Below are 13,325 nucleotides of genomic sequence, written 5' to 3'. Positions count from 1 at the left end.
ACTTACGTCGTTCTCAACCTAATATTTGTCACATGTTAGCTCATGGAACAAATCCATCATCATGCAATTCGTCCTGAAGAGGACTTCATTACCTGGCCGATCAGTGAGGACCCATATCTGCGCTTGTCAACCATACCATGAATGTATTCATCATGTCTTCTGGAATAGTATGTGCTAGGTCATAGAGGAAGATGTCAGTTAGACGTTGATCTAGCTGAATGTATATCTGTTTTTTCCCTACCACCCTAGTCGTGTCAACTGGAAGGGTATACGTTTGTGTCGACTTCCTCTTCCTACTCGTCCATCTCTGTTCCCTCTTAAAGTTTGCACGCTCGCCCTTCACATCAGGTTTGACCTTCACCTTGGGCTCGCCATTCACATTGGGCTCCTCCTTCCCACTGGGCTCATCCTTCACATTGATCTTGAAGGAATTCTTTTACAAGAGAACCATTGAGCGGAAGCAAAACCGTTCAAACCCATTGTAAAAGAATAAAGCATATACAAACATACAACCACAGTTATGCATCATCAAGTAAATTACAGCATGCTTTCATTTAAAACCAAAGGGAATCGAGTGACATACTTTTGAAGAACTCTTCTTTGTGTATTCCCCCGATCAACACCAGTGCAGCGTCCAAGCAAACTCGATCACGAGCACGAACGCAACGAACAAACAGTGCAACTCACGAACTGTTAGATCCTCGAACCCAATCGAGTAAGACTTGATCCTCGACCCTTGAACAGCAACACTTGACACTACCACTCGGTTGCCTTGGTATTCTCGATGTGAGAATCTAGGAGGTGTGAGCACTGTATGAATTTGGTAGAAGGAAGGAGGAACTCAACGATCGAGTAAACGATCAAGTAAGTGGGAGAATGTCTAAGTCTATCGTATAGACAGGGTACTCGATCGTCTAGTAAACAAGAAGCTGTCGTCTAGTAAACTTGATCCCTCATCGTTCACTCTCTCAAAGGCTATCGTATAGCAATTTTTTCACTCGGTCGTTATGTGATGCGACTATGAAAAATGAAAACCATTTTCACTTTTATTCTTCAGTTATTAAAACTGATAGAAACCTCCCACTCAGTTGGTTAAAGGAGATGCAAATAACTACCAACAATTATCTAATAATTTTTTTATTATAAATAAATATAATAACTAATTTATCATATTATATTTATAACCTATAGTTTTAATATAACATCATATGTAATATATAAACCATAGTTCTTTTCTCCTTTATGATATTTAATATAAATCATATTTATATTAATTCCTCCAATCAATCAATGTATCATATAATTTAATTATATCATATATAATCAAATTCTCTTTTGTTAATTTGAACATTTCAAACTAACCCAAAAACTGATTCTCAACTTGAATCCATTGAACTACCAAGGGGACCTTATGGACATGTAGTTTGAATCTCCAACGGTACGTGAATAACTGACTAAACTCTTTAATCACGATATCCACCATCCGTTAACTGTCGGGCATTCCACTAAAGACCGACAACTGCACTCTTCGCACTATAGATATATTTCTGTGTCCATTGGATATAATCAATCAACAGTACAATGACCCTTCACAAATCACTTGTAAGTACAATTAGACCAATTTACCGTTTTGTCCCTATAGTTACATCTAACTCCTTAAGTACCACTGATTCCTCTAATGAATAATACATCATAGTCCTACTATGAGTGAACATTTCTCAGGCCATGAGAAGGTGTGGCGCCACATTGTTCGAGCCCCAGATTCAGCTCTTAAGGGAGCAATTTATCTATTTACCCATGCTTCTGGGAAGGAGTGAATTCTGTCTTGTATAGCTGAGTTCCCAGCTCCTCAATCAGACGAATCCCCAAAGTGATAGGTTTGAGTCTGCGATCTAGCCATTCGCACCCATGTAAAACAAAGGACCGCCCTCATAGACAGGAATTCCCAACTCACTCAGAATTAAGGTCATGTTACCTATGGTCATCCTAATGAAATGAAAGTCTCTGTCACGAATGGTGTTATATAACGAGATTAAACATTTCGTGGTCTGGTCTTATACAAACTCCTTTGTATAGGATACCCCCGCTCGCATGTCTCCACATGAATGATCAGGATCATACCATTTGTAGTACTTTACAACACTTGTAACATCTACAAAATGGGTCGTATCTGTAGTGTCACAAGGATAAGCTTTCCCTCCTTTATCCATATACTGCAGACCATTTAAGTTAATCCACTTGTATATCTCCACATACATGCTTAAGTTACAACGATAACCATGGATCTTAGTTTATTGGTTTGTGGTTAATGCAACTAATATATCTCATGTTTCATAGACAATAGTGAAGAAAATATCTCATATTATTACATCACAAATGTTTGTTCATACACGTGTTTACAAACTATAGAACCTTACGAGATTTAGGGCATCAACCCTTATTGAGCTCGCCTTTTATTTTTTGCTCGCCCTTCATAGAAAGATATGGTATCTTGGTGCGAGTGATAGATACTGTAACGATGGAGAGGATGGGCTCGGTGGATGATGGAGGGATAAGGTCACTAGATAAGGTGGAAGATGGATGCATGAGGTCACTAGACTCTGTAGAGGGTGGGGGAATGGGGTCACTAGACTCTAGAAAGTGTGAAGGATGGGGTCATTGGCCTCGGTGGAAGGTAGAATGATGATGTCACGGGACTCTATAGAGGGTGTAGGGATGAGGTCACTAGTCTCAGTGGAAGGTGGAGGGATGGGGTCAATGGCCTCGGTGGATGATAGATGAATAGGGTTAATGGATTCTGTGGATGGTGGATGGATAGGATCACCACACTCGGTGGAATGTGGAGAAATGGGGTCATGGGACTTGATGCATGGTGGAAAAATGGGGTCACTGGTCTCGGTGGAGTCTACACCTAAACTCTACATCATTTACGAAGTACATTAGGTCCAACACTACATGTTATATATTTACATTAGAACAAGTTCAATATATTATTACATCTTTCAAGTCAGACTTCACATCTTTCAAGTCTGACTACACATCGTCCAATTTATGCTTCATCATAGACACTTTCTAGTCTATGTCACGGAGTGATACGAATGCCCACACCCATCATGGGCTCTGAATGGGATGTATTTTACTGAGGCGAGACTTGCTCCTCAATTGGGGGCACGTGCTCGTAAATAGAGAGCTCGTGAGACTAACTATGAGAAGGGTGAGTCTCACGTTCGTTAGTAGGGAGTTCATGAGACTAATGCTCATCGAGTTCTAGTTGATGGGACTGATGCTCATGAGTGACTATGAGCATCCTTATCATGGTATGATTTATGTGTCTCTGAGAAGCTTGTCTCAGCATTAATGCGCTCGTATACGTGTCGTTCATCAACCCTAGTGTCTCTATACCGCCTCTCCCTATCTGACATAATCAGTGGTGTGGGTGTGATCATTGACTATATAAAACAATGAAGAATTTGTTAGTTATATGTGACATTCACCTTAAATCTAAGTAAAAATGTATGTAATACACTAATCTCGCTGGACTCAAACACGTGTCACTGTATTGTTTTGGTCGGTGGTGAGTATGTACACTCCCACCTCAGGAATCGAGGTATGGCATGCCTATTCAGTCGAGTTACAACTTTTTCGGTAACCGTTGATATGATCTTGTATGCCCACACCTACATAATTCATAAACGATTATAAATCAAGAATAAATAGTAAGTCATATTGTAACTAAAATAAGTAGATCCTGTATGGCCAATGAATGGATATTACCTGGAATGCATGAAGAAATCCTGGTAGGTTGTACTTCACAATGTAGTTCTTATTATACTTGGACTTTTTTTTTTAATAGTTATTTGCCTTGCCACTCAATCCTCTTTGTAGTCCAAGTAACGTCCTCTCCCGTAGCACGTTTCCCCAATCCATGGAATTAAAGTATCCAAATCCTCCACATCAATTAATAATGTCTTGTCAACATTAGCCCCCATCTTCTCTCTCCCTATCATACCCAATTTAGTGTAATAGATCAGTGTGATCTTCACAGCATCCATGTCCTCATCAAACTCCATTTCCTTGTATACTGTTTCTAAGGTACCAATGTGAATGTCCTCTGCAAAATCATTCTTGAAGTACGTACTATGCAGTGATCCATGTGCTTCATCCCTCCTCACAACTATTGGATTAGGTGACTGCCACAATCCCATCACCAACATGAAGTCTTCTTTGGAGAAGGTAACAACCGTACCATTCAAATTGAAGGTCATTGCATCCTTCATATCGTCTACAACCTCCCTTAATAGAATGTAATGGACCAATGGACTGTTGAAGATAATGTCCATCTCCACGAATCGCCCAAATATTGTCTTCTTGAAGAGGGAAAGCTGAGTGGGAGTAAGCTTCTTTCACAATCTTGTTAGCTGTCTTAATGTGAGAGGATAAGCTGGTCGCTTGGCCTGGGAAACGATCCTAGGAAGGAATCTTGAATTATCTAGCCACAGTGCATAGAATAACAAAGAACACCAGAAATTAAACATTCTATTCAATACTCGATACTCGATGCACGATACACAACTCGATACACGATACACGATATACGAAACCCATAAAACTTTAAGAATCGAAACCTGTTGAAATAGGAGTAAAACAGAAAAAGAAAGTAAAAAGAGGGAGAAGGATGAAAGAAAAAAGGAAACAAAAGCATGGGTAATTTGGGAATAAAAAAACTTTAAAATAAGAAATATCTTAACATGATTTTTGTGCTGGGATGATTTGCCACATGTGGAATATTTTAAAAGTTGAAGTCACACTCGCTAAATCCTAATCTTAATTTGCTATTCAATACAATTTTTCTAAGATTAATTAATATGAGTTAAATAAATGAAGTATAACAAGGTTTAAATTGTCAATATGATAGAAATGTCGAAGCTCAATTTTACGAAAACGTCGATAAAATGTCAATATTAATAGATATTTCAAAAAAAAAAATATAACTAAATAAATTATAAATAAACCTTTTACACTCTTTTGTTAATGAATTAAAATATTATTATTTATATTATATTTATGTTAGTAACATTTTATTTCTTTTCTTATGTTTCATGTTTTCTTTTAACTATATAATGAAAATATAAGGGTTTGTAGGCAATTCAAATTTTATTTTCTATTTTTAGATTTATTGAGTTCATTTAATAAGCATTTAGTAGACAACTTGAATTATGTTTATGAAAGCTATTTGTAGATGATGTGATTCAAACAATGCAAATTTCAAAAACAACATTTTTATATTTTCAATGTATTTAAATTTTGAATTTGAAATTTAAAATGCATAACTATATAAAAAATATAAAAATGTTAAAAGAATAATATTTCATCTAATAAGTTCAATTATTTTTGTTAAATAAAAACATGTATAATATAATATCATAAATTATATGAATTACAAATAATAATTATACAAAATTTTTAAAAACTCATAAGTAAATTAATTATAGTTTATATTCAACTTAATATTTATTGAATAATTTAATTAGTTCTAGCTTGTTTATCAAATATATTTTGAACAATTGTTTAAATAAAAATTTAATTTTTGAATCTGGTACTAAACACATAATTAGAATAAGAAATATAATTTCTGTTTTTATTAATTTTTTTTGTTTTCAAATTTCTATTTTCATATTTTCTATCAAATAAGTCTTAAATTTATCTCGTAGATTGATATCAATATCAAACTTATAAACATATGAAAAAATATATAAAAATATGATTGGTCAAACAAAAAATTAATACCAAAGAGGAGGGAGAGGTAAACAAAAATAAGATTGTGTGTGAGCTCTTCGTCTCCGCTTGCTTATTAGTTATCATTATTACTCCAATTAGTCTAAGCTTCACGATTGTGTTCTCATTCAACGGTCCACTGAACTTCTAACTTTAACATTTTATTATTATTATTATTTAAAGATTGAATGCACCAATACATAGGGTTGGTAGTTTCTTGTAATAAAATAATTAAAGTTTTTTCTCTCAAAAAAAAATTATATAATATATAAACAAACATTCACGATAGTGTTATGTTCATATTCTGTCTAATTCTAATTAATATTGAAATCGTACTCATATTAACATTGACTACATATATGCAAAGTTAATTATGGCGTAATGTGTTTAAACAAATTAAAATATGGACAAAATAGTTATTGTTATTTTCCGTGGATTCCAGTGGAACAAATCTCAAAATTCAAAGATCAAAATAGATTTTTTTGAAAGTTCAAAGATTAAACCAAAATTTAAAGTAGATCAATGCCTTCTTATTCTTCTTCTTCTTCTTCTTATTATTATTATTTGTGTTTTTTACATAACAAAGATTTATAAATATGTTAAAAAGTTAACTTGGGAATAACTCAATTGAAATAATTTATTTTATAAGTTGGATATCTAAATCTTTCATTTTTTTCCTCAAAAAAGTTCGATTTCTTATTAATCGATTTTCGTCAAAACTTAGTGTTAATTTTAATAAGCTTCCACTTTATAAATTTAAACCACAACAACCTAAAAAAGAAAGAGAAAAATTAAACCCTACAGATTAATTAGTAATTGGGGGTGAAATTTAAACCATATCATTTGAATAAGTGCTTCAGTTAAATTATTAGGAAATTGGAGGAAGTAGCAAAATCGGGAGTATCATTTAATTTTTGTCAAAAAATGAAAATATAAAATTTTTAGCAAAAGCATGTTGCGTACCTGACATATAGTTTTTAATCCCCAAATTGTCTCTGGTATGGTCGATTAACAATTTTTTCGAGTATTGTGTAATTGTTATATTGTGTATAAATTTTCAATATACAATATAAATGGAATCGTCTATTATGAGACCGTGTATCAATTCTCAATAGAAATAAATGGAATTATCGGTTATGAGACTTCAACCTCGGATTCAAGAGATAAATGTGCCGAATTTTTTTTCTAGTTTAAAATTTGAATTGGTGGTTTCATATTTATTTTGAACCACTTTTCGAAAATATTCAGAATTAATCAATCTTTAATTTGTTTATCACCATTTTGATTTTAATTTATAATATATCTTTAGATTTTATATTATTTTAAATTTGAAATAATTTTTTTATCATGATTAGGATTTTACGTAATATTTTATAAATATTATATTCTAATAAATTATATATTTCATTTAAATTTTATCATTTTTTTTATATTTTTTAATTACCTTTTGTTCATTATCATCTTATTATGTTATTATACAATTAATTTGTCTTATGGACAAACAAATAAGTATTCAATTTTGCGGACTTGTTTTTGCTATGCCTCTACAACGAGTTAGGCTTCTTTCATAGGTTTTGTGGTTGATGGAGTTATAAATACAGTGTAATTGTTGAAGTTTAAATGAAAATGAAATTATGAATACAATGTAATTGTAAATAAATGAACTCCCTAATTTTTCTTTCCGAATTATATTTGAATTTATATTTTATTATCAAATTAGATTTTATCTAACTACTTATCGAATTAATCCCAATAAAAAAAAATCTTGATTTTTTTTCTCCAATTTATATTTGAATTTATCGTTTATTATCAAATTTGATTTTATCTAACTAAATTTCTATTTTCTTAAACGTTTGTTACAAATTCAATTGTATCTAAATATTTTTTCATTATTTTATACATACCGTTATCAAATTAATTTGATTTTTTCATATTTTTTATGTTTTCAATTTTTCATATAAAAACACGTAAAAATGACTTGTTGTACTTAAAAAGAAACATATAAATAGAAATTAAACTTTAAATGTTTGAAACATGTGTGTGCGTGTATATATATATTATATTGTTCATTTTATTAATAATAATAATAATAATAATATCATTATCATTATTATTAAAATAAAATTAGAAAAACCATAAATCTCACATTCTTAATCTTCTTCACTTAGCCACACCCAAAATCTCTTTTTCTCATTGTCAATCTCAACAACCTTTCTTGAATTTCATTGTCTCAACTAGCTTTTGACGACCACCCTCACTAGGTTGTTGTTTTTACTTTGAACATCGTTTTCAATAAAGACATTCTAGGATTGATAGTATTTAAAGTTGACTTTCAAGATTCTATGAGAAAAATAGTCACAGGAAATGAAGACAATAAAACTCCCTACAACTAATTCGGTGTCATATTTCCAATAGTTACATCGTTCTGAAATTGCAATTTCTTCAAATATTTACTTGCCAACAATAATTTCACTGGTACAATCAACTTTCTCTTTCTCACCTTGAAGGAAGTCTATTGTTGTGGACATCCATAAGTTTCTAATGACCCCCCACTACATGGTCATCATCTTCCCTTGTAGACACGCATTCTATAGACAGTGAGAAGTGTTAAAGATCATATTGGGTGATTTTTAATTTTTGATTTTGGAATGTTTAGATATTCTAAAATGTTTAGATGGAGTGTATTTGTGGTATTCGAATTATTTTTTAAGCAGTGTATCTTTGCATTCTTGTTTGTACTTACTTTTGTTGTTTTAGGATAGTTTTGTCATTTAATAATTAGTATTTTCTATTATATAAATTTGTTTCATTTTTTTTTTTTAATAATTTTGAAACATTTTTACCATTTTTTCAAATGAAAATTTAAAACTTGCTATTTCTCTTATCAACCCTAAATTATTCAATTAGTATAGGAGTAATAGTTCACGAGCCCTAAAAACGATCTTAGCTCACTCACCTTGGTAGGTGCTTGCCACTCCTCGATGGCTCTGATGCTCATCCAATGCCCTAGGAATAGGATCTTCGTCTTTACATAGAGGTGATTCTTCCTTAATACCTTACGGTCCGGAGGTGGCTAACGTGGTCGTTTAACGAAGTTACATTTTTTGAGTTTTTAAATTCGACTATTTTAATGTTATAGTTTGCTTTCGGTAACATCATTGGTCCCTCTATTAGATTTTCTAGTATTGACATCAATTTTTTTAATAAAAATATTTTAGTTAATTTTGTCACTATTGAAATTAAAAAAAAAAAACATTTTAATGTATTTTAATATATTTAAGAAATTAAAAAATGAAAAAAAGAGAAAAAAGGAGAAAGGAGAAAAAAGGAGAAAAATTAACAAAATTTAAAAACAAATATAAAAAAGAGAAGAAAAATTAAACTAATGGAAAAAGTTCTCTTCTTTGACTAAAAACAATTGACTTGGTCAAAATTTAAAAAAGAATAATAAATGGTAGTTGCATCTATATAAGAGATACAATCCAATTAAGACAAATAATAATAATAATAATAATAATAATAATAATAATATTTTTACAAATAGTTTTAATTGCTCCTATGTTCATTTTTTTTAACAGCCATAATTTAAACTATTATCAAACATCAAGTAGTTGATTACATTAGCATTTGAGTCCAAAGTATATACCTAATATTTTCTTAGTCCAATTCAACTTCATTCAAATGATTAGACTACTTCTATTGGTCAGACCAAATGATCCTATGTTTATAATCCTACAATCTAAACATTCTAATCCAAATTTTGAACTAAAAGAAAAAGAAAAATGAAAAATCTAACTAAAAAAATTTGTAACATGCATATAAATCTTAATTTTCTTTTGGTTTTTCCATCACTTTGTATTGAAATATTCACAATCAATTGGTCCATCATAAACCGGCATGCAAAATTTTCAACCTTTTTTCATATTTCATTATTTGATATACAAGTTTAATGAATCCAACACAACTATTCGTTGGAAAAGAAGACAAAAAAAAAGTAATTTTACTTTCAAGTCAAGGAATGCCTTTGAGAACTCCAGTTTAAAAATCCTAGAGAAAATCCCTCAATAACCAATGATATTTTTACATCACACCACACAATATATTATGTTGACAAACACTGTTGATTCGGTTCCTCCACCGGGTATGTGTTAGCTTAACACTGATGTGACGTGAAATCCTGACAAATAGGTCGGAGGTTTTGGTGTTAGAGTATTTAATATTAAGATGTAATAGTTGTACATTATGTTATTCAGATGTTATTTAATTAGTTTATTGTATATGTAAAAGCTTATTGGACCTTAGGTTTTCTTGTATTTAAGCTTACTTTCATCCGATATAGTTGAGATACGCTAATGACATTTCTCCACAATCTCTCTATCATCTCTCTATTCCCTCCGTCTCTCTCTAAAATCTTCACATTTGGAACCATTGGAACCATTTAGGGTAAGTTTGGCTGACTTGATTCAAGGTCATTTCTTATTGCAGTTTGGTAAAGCTAGTTTTTGAAGTGATGACTATCTGTGATGGTCTAAAGAGTCTCCTTTCTATTAGTGTACATAACATTTTGGTGGAGTCTGATTGTTTAGAGGTCGTTAATCTTTTGTACGATGCCTTTTTGGATCTTACAGAAGTCTCCTTTTCATTGATGAACCTAGGAACTTTACATATATGTCGGGATCTATTTCCTTCTCCCGTATGAGATTGTTATCACAATGTCTTCACTCACTCCATTGCGAATAAGGCAGTGGAAAAGTATGCTTCTTCTTTCTCATTATCCCAATTGGTTTAGGGTGATAGTATCTCAAGATGTACTTTTTAGTTTCGCTGTATCGTTTTCTTCCTAAAAATAAATAAATAAACAAAATAAATGTTGATTCCAACGGTTGATATTCTTTCATCCTCAATGAAAAAGATATGTTCAAAATCCACTTTTGGTTCATGATGTTTAAGATTGATGTCTATTTGGTCCCTAAAGTTTAAATAACACCTTCATTGGTTTGAAAATAGTTCTAAATGGTCATTGAGTTAATTTAACTCTTAGTTAACTAACAAAAAAAAATGAGGTAACATGTGTTAAGGTGGAAATTTTGTATATATATATATATTAGATTTTTTTGTTCTCTTTCCCTTTCTCTCTCCTCCCTTCCCTTTATTTCTCTTTGTACAAAGTTTCTCAATCTTTTTCGATCAAGATCTATGTCGAGATTCAAATAAAATTTTAACTTATTTTCATAGTATATTTTTAGGTTCTCGATGAAATCTTGGACAAGATAAGAGATCGTGTAACAATCCAAATTTCAGGCTTGACAATAAATTTCTCAAGAAAAGAAAAAAAAATATTAAATAAAAAAATCAAACTTTTATTTCATTAAATAAAGTTCAAGTAATAAAATCCTGAAACCACCATTCGGGATATCCGAACCCAAATTTAAAATAAATAGCAATTAAACAAATAAACAAATGAATAAATGGGAAAAAAACCATCAAATTTCGAAATGCTAGACTCCTTAGTCAAGCCCTATCGAATGAACCTAAGGGCGGAAGTGATAACATGTCCAAATGGTGTCTAAATGACCGGGTCACGGATCCATTTTAGCATTTTCCGGTCTATCTTTACCTTTACCTAAAAATATGATAGGAAAAAGATGAGTAATAGGTGAACGACCCATTACTGGGCCCACTAGGTGATCTACACATAGTGTGCATAGACATAAGGGCACACATAGTAGGCGTAGGTATAGACATAAATATAAGGAGCGAACTCGAGGACACGCTTCCATAGGTAGTGACTATGAAGGGACATAGATATATATGGTGACCCCAAGGGAACATCATAATATAGGCATAAGGTGTGAACCCGAAAACTCACGATAAAACGCTAACAATGACACAATCAAGATCATAAAGTATGTTTAGGTGCCCGTACATTCTCACAATTTATCCAACAAACAATCATTGCAAGAGTACAAAGTAACGATATTCCATGGCATAATCATAAGCTTCCACTCCCTCCATCAATTGTTAACACCAACTTAGGTTTGAGGGTGAACCGACGGTAGGTATCTCAATTTTTATGCCCGAAAGAAGCGTGAAGTATTGTTCCTCTTAGCCTAGCTTGGTCTTTGAATTAAATCCCTATCAAACCATAATCGAAACAAATTCCCAATTAAAACCAAAACTCAAAACTTATAACCATTCGGAAGATCCTCGAGATCACAATACTTACCCAATACGAGGTTTATTCCAAACTCACTTCCAAGTTAAGTGCCGAAACTGAAAGTATCAAGAATTACGACCTCCTAAGTCATTAAGTAACCAAAACCAAAGTTAAAATTTATTGGGTATTCAAGACTAAATGAACCCACGTCTAAAATATTCAACACCATACCCACAAAGTATGTCGAAAACGCTCAAAGCTCACCGTCGAAGCTGCTGGATAGTTTTGAAAAACGCCTCAAAATTTTGATCCGAACTTCAAAACATTATGGGTAATTCAAATTAGATCAGAAATTTATTGGACACTAAAGAATCAAACAAGAATAGACCCGAAACGTATCCGAAACGACAAAATTCGAAGAACTCCACGAGAAAAGGAGGCTCTCGCCGACAACGCACGAGGACCGGCGGTGAACGGCAGCTGGAAGAGGCTTGCGCGGCTGTTCGGCTCCAGGCGTACGCGAATGGAAGCTGGCGACGTCGATTGGATCTGGGCGGCGGGCGCTGGAGGCGGCGGGCGCTGGAGGCGGCGTCATAGGCTGGCGGCTACGGCTGGGCGTTAACGAGGGACGCGCCGCGACCGGCGTGAATCTGGGCGTTAGCGGCTGGGCTGAACGTGGGTCCTCGCGCGGCTGGGAGAAGAAGAGATTGGGGTCTGGCGGCACGCGGAGGAGGAGGAGAAGAAAATTTAGTTCTCATTTTTACTTGCACGCATATCGGAGACTCCAATATAAATCCTTAGTAATTAAATATATATATTTATATAATTTAATTCCTTTAATCTTTTTAACTCCCCAAATCTCTCAACCAAACAAACTCCAAACAAATTCATTATTTCCAAAATTCAAATAAAATTCTAATTAAACCAACCATTAATCTAATTAAACCATAATTTAAATTCAATTTTCAATAATGGAATTAAATCCATATTTCTCACCAAGATTGATTTGAATTAATTTACCTCCCAAAAAGAAATAAATTCCAAAACCCTAAAATTCAACATACAAATCTAAAAAGATGTAAGATAAATAAATACAATTTTCTTGAAATTTTGGACCATTGCAGATGTATGTAATCTTTCCCAAAGTTTAATCTTTAGTGGAAGTAAAAATTAGGTGTAAGATTTTGGGTATTTGAGATTTAAAAAGATTATGTACGATCTTGGTCTTGGCCTGACAAGAAAAAAAAAAAATCAATAATTTAGATGTATGATAAAAATAAATTAATTTTTTATTCGAATCTCGGGTCGATCTTGACCAAAAAGGACCAAGAAAAACTATTTTATCAAGTTCTCCAAAAGGGTACCAATTGTGAAAAATGAAAACATTTAAGAA

At 32.5% G+C, this 13,325-nt stretch overlaps 1 long non-coding RNA gene across 1 annotated transcript; it reads right to left on the bottom strand.

Annotated features, from left to right (window-relative positions):
• Positions 1-11,622: 11,622 nt before the first annotated feature.
• On the bottom strand, positions 11,623-12,723 carry LOC120067858 (uncharacterized). The gene is made up of 3 exons (XR_005479033.2): positions 12,164-12,723; positions 12,002-12,074; positions 11,623-11,910 (listed from the first exon to the last, which is right to left on the bottom strand). It is a non-coding gene; the product is annotated as an uncharacterized LOC120067858 (long non-coding RNA).
• Positions 12,724-13,325: the final 602 nt, after the last annotated feature.

Source organism: Benincasa hispida, chromosome 12 (assembly GCF_027475165.1).
Source record: "Benincasa hispida cultivar pf3 chromosome 12, pf3_genome.v1.1, whole genome shotgun sequence".
Taxonomy (NCBI): Eukaryota; Viridiplantae; Streptophyta; class Magnoliopsida; order Cucurbitales; family Cucurbitaceae; genus Benincasa; species Benincasa hispida.
This window is presented reverse-complemented; position numbering and strand designations above follow the sequence as displayed.